Below are 4889 nucleotides of genomic sequence, written 5' to 3'. Positions count from 1 at the left end.
CCGTGCACTAGACCCTCTTGACTCTGTTCCTGCTATCTTGGATCCTTTGGACGTCACTACCCCTAGTTGAAATAAAAAATGGTTAGGGTTAATGGTAGGGGATAAAGTTATGGTATGGACGTCCCAAGGATTCCGGATTGCACTAACCCTCTTTGCTCGCGGTGCCGTTTAAAAATGTTGAGTAGCAACGAGCTCTCGCAAGGAAGGGCGTTTTTCTGAATATAGCGCATGCAAATGTATTATGGGTCCAATTTACCTTATATTAGAAACCATGAAAATAAATATTTCATATGAAAGTTTTGAACTCTGGCTTATCAATGATATTACGTTATGCAGATTGATATTTCCAGAGAGATGGCATTGTAGACAATTTCACAAAATTGTTCCATCAAAAAATGTGTCCCATCTGAAAGGTTTTCTAACTGCAACACATATTTTGGTCCATTCAAACATGTCTCTGAAAAAGGGCTCATCTACATGCACCATTGTATGTTCTCAGCTCATTTGTATTTGCAAAAATCCCCCAACCACGCGCTTTGAATCAGACAAAGTCAAGGGTCCTCAATTGACATTTTTACCTGCCATTTCAGTTCTGTAATGAGATTTATTTTCCTTCCTTGTTCAATGAGAGGAAGCCAAGGCAGGGGAGAAACGTCAAAGTACTTTTTTTGTAGGATTTTGGTTCTTAAAATATCCACATTTATTTGTACAGATCCAGGACACTATTTTTAAATGGTAGGTTCCTGAATTCCCATTTCGTTTTTACTTGTCACAGTTCACCTTCCGTTGACCCCAGAGAGCCATCAGATCTTTTCTTCACTTCCCATGGCAATTATGGAAGCGTTGAGACAGGCTTGGTCTGCCGTAACTGCACATCCACAGCTCTCCAGACATGCAATTACTGTCCATCTATATGTGGCATTTCTCACATTGTTCACCCATGTGCATGGAAAGAATATGTATAAAATAGGATACAATGGGTCCTATGTGACATGCAGGACATCAGGATCCAGGTTTATCTGTAAAGTGTCTAAGAAAAATGATAGTTTCAAGTTCATATGGCTACAGAGTTATTATATCAATAGTATACTACTGTTCGATTGAGACTTTTTAATTTATCTGCAGTCCCACTAACATTTATCTAAGCAATTTGGTGGCAGTTTCCAGAGGCACTGTAATATCTGTACCATTTCTCCCATTGATAAGTTACTTGGCACCATCTTCTGTTCATGAGAGGTATCACCAAGATCAATATTGTGATGGGTCCGTTTTATTTTATCACCAAGATCAATATTGTGATGGTGATAAAATATAAGGACCCATCCATTTTGGATGGGTTCATGAGAGTTATCAACAATATTCAAATTGTGATGGGTCCGTTTTATTTTATGCACAACATTAATCATTTTGTATTATTCATGCATTTAAAAAAAACTATCAGTCCCAAAAGGTGGTATCATTTACAAAAAATAAGAGATATTTTAGAGTAATAACTAACTCACACCTCCAGGGAGTATGGACCAGACAGTGATCAGAATTTTGAGCTCCTTAATTCAGGTGGTTTCTCCTCATCGAGTCAGTTTTCAATAGTCACGCTCTCCAATGTTCTAACATCAACAAGTAAACATCCATAAGTATGGTGCTTGATTCAATTCACATATTTCACAATTCAAATATAGACAGCTAAAATGTATAAAACAGAGGGGTTACCCACATTGTCTTCTCCACGAGTGGGTCTATGTAGTCTTGGAGCTCAGTGTTGAGGGTCTCTGGCAGTAGAACGCACAGCCCCCCGCCGATGAAGGGCAGGAGGCCACAGATGAGCATGGACAGGGCCTGGTTGTACACATCTAGCAGATGCATCAGAGGGGCCAGGATGCCCACCCCAAAGGCACAGATGGAGTTAAGACCCACACCATTCTGTCTGCAGGACGACATGAAGAAGGACATGGCAATAAATGTAACCAAAAGTGGACGAGGAGAAAATTTGACACACACAGTATGAAGAATAAGGATATTATTCTGCTGTAATAAACAGTATACATTGGGAATTTAACTAACCGTACAATGGTGGGATAGAGTTCAGCAGTATATACATAGACAATAGTGAAGGAGGCTGCTATAGCAAACTTTCCAGTCACAGCAATGACTGTCACCAATACTGGAAGGTCTAAGGGTCAAAATAAGACAGAAATAAGTACCACCAACAGGTATGTTTCAGAATATAACTCCAACTACACCAAGTTCAGGGAAATTGGGGGGCTCTTGGGGGTGGGGAATGGAATTAATGGGGGGGGGGGGGGGGGGGGGGGGGGGTTGTGGGACAGCTATTTGGGAACTGGGGAGGGATCTTGGCGGGTTCGGGTTCACGTTTTTTGGCCTGGTGGGAGATCTGTCAACGTGCCCTTGAGCAGGGCATCGACCCTGGATGCTTCTTTCTGTGTGTCGCTCTGAATGGAAGTCTGTTGGATGACTGGTATGATGTAGTTGTTGAGCGGCTTCACTGTAAGTATATTGTATGTTTCGGATATTCAATAAAAAATCTAATACAAATTCAGGGAACTACGCCAAAGATAAAACTACACAATACAAATGCTACACAGTATAAACGCAGATTGGCTAGGTGCTTGAGCATTTGCATAACTGGAAACAGCCTTCGGAAGTGTACTGGTCCACTCAGCCCCTTCAAAATAGGAAAATAACAATCACACATTTACAAAAAGGTTTGTGGCTGTCAGCTTGCTCAATAGTCAAACACTGTTTGATGATTGTAGACAGTACAAGGTGTTATATTTTAGCTAATTGAGATTGAAGTTTGTGGTAAGAGACAACCTTGGAGTATTGCCCCACCTAGCACAAATGTGTTCATAGCATTGCCTGATATTGTCATGCCGACCACGAACCGAAGGCCAATGTAGACATAGATGTCGGGGGAGAAGGCAGCAGGCAACTCCAAACAGCAACTGGATAGGCAGGGAAACGAGGATGGCGAAGCGACAACCAAACCTGCGGGGGTATTTCACATTTTTGGGGTGACCTCTTCACTAAACTCGTGATAATTTATAAGTGGATTGTGTGTTTTACCTGTGTGCCATAGGACCAAACACCAGGGACCCTATTAGGAGGCCGGTCATGTAGATGAACTGCGATGCCTCACTCACACCTTTGCTTTCACACACCAGGTTAACTGATGAGGAGGAAATGAAAGATGAGAGAATTTAGTTGCCTTTGATAATCAGGAAATGGATTGCTTCTTTTCATAATAAAAGCGCCATACATGCCTAATCTCACAAAATTTCAGTTAAAGTGCATTTGGAAAGTATTCAGACCCTTTCTTTACCACATTTTGTTACATTACAGCCTTGTTCTAAAATGCATTGAATTGTTTTTTCCCCTCGATCTACACGCAATACCACATAATGACGAAGCAAAAAACAGTTTATTTCACCGTAGGCAGCGATTACAGCCTCAAGCCTTCTTGGGTATGACGCAACAAGCTTGGCACACCTGTATTTTCTCCCATTCTTCTCAAGCTCTGTCAGGTTGGAAGGGGAGACTTGTCCCGAAGCCACTCCGGCGTTGTCTTGGCTGTGTGCTTAGGGTCGTTGTCCTGTTGGAAGGTGAACCTTCAACCTGTTCAGGACCTCAAACTGGGGTTTCATCAAGGATCTCTCTCTGTACTTTGCTCTGTTCATCTTTCCCTCGATCCTGACTAGTCTCCCAGTCTCTGCCACTGAAAAACATCCCCAAAAAAGGATGCAAACACCACCACGCTTCACCGTAGATATGGTGCCAGGTTTCCTCCAGACGTGACGCTTGGCATTCAGGCCAAAGAGTTCAATCTTGGTTTCATCAAACCAGAGAATCTTGTTACTCACCATCTGAGAGTCTTTAGGTACCTTTTTGCAAACTCCAAGAAGGTTTTCATGTGCCTTTTACTGAGGAGTGGCTTCCATCTGGCCACTACCATAAAGGCCTGATTGGTGGAGTGCTGCAGAGATGGTCGTCCTTCTGCAAGGTTCTCCCACCTCCACAGAGGAACTCTGGAGCTCTGTCAGTCACCTCTCTGACCAAGGCCCTTCTCCCCTGATTTCTCAGTTTGGCCGGGTGGCCAGCTCTAGGAAGAGTCTTGGTGGTTCCAAACTTCTTCCATTTAAGAATGGAGGCCACTGTGTTCTTGGGGATCTTCAATGCTGCAGACATTTTTTAAAGTAACATTCCCCAGATCTATGCCTCAGCAATCCTGTCTCGGGGCTCAACGGACAATTCCTTCGACCTCATGACTTGGTTTTTGCTCTGACATGCACTGTCAACTGTGGGACTTTATATAGACAGGTGTGTGCCTTTCCAAATCATGTCCAATCAATTGAATTTACCACAGGTGGAGTCCAATCAAGTTGTAGAAAAATCTCAAGGATGATAAATGGAAACCGGATGCATCTGAGCTCAATTTCAAGTCTCATAGCAACGGGTCTGAATACTTACCTAAATAAGGTATGCAAAAGGTGTAGTTTGTGATTAGATCAGCTAGCTGCAGCGAACTGAAAAGAGGAGCGACCCAGGGATGTGTGTGCTTTGGGGACAGGTGTTGTATGTGGAGGATGAGGCCTGCAGTAGATATCTCAGATAGGGGGGAGTGAGGCTTAAGAGGGTTTTATAAATAAGCATCAACCAGTGGGTCTTGCGACGGGTATACAGAGATGACCAGTGTACAGAAGAGTATAGAGTCCAGTGATGTGTCCTATAAGGAGCAATGGTGGAAAATCTGATGGCCGAATGGTAAAGAACATCTAGCCGCTCGAGAGCACCCTTACCTGCGCCATTGACATGAGCCACAAATACATCTGGACCAAGCCGTGCGCCCTGGGGGAGGCCACAGGAATGTTCTT

This window comes from Oncorhynchus clarkii, chromosome 3, assembly GCF_045791955.1.
Source record: "Oncorhynchus clarkii lewisi isolate Uvic-CL-2024 chromosome 3, UVic_Ocla_1.0, whole genome shotgun sequence".
In the NCBI taxonomy this organism is placed as follows: domain Eukaryota; kingdom Metazoa; phylum Chordata; class Actinopteri; order Salmoniformes; family Salmonidae; genus Oncorhynchus; species Oncorhynchus clarkii.
The sequence above is the reverse complement of the archived record's forward strand: the minus strand, read 5'-3'. Positions refer to the sequence as shown.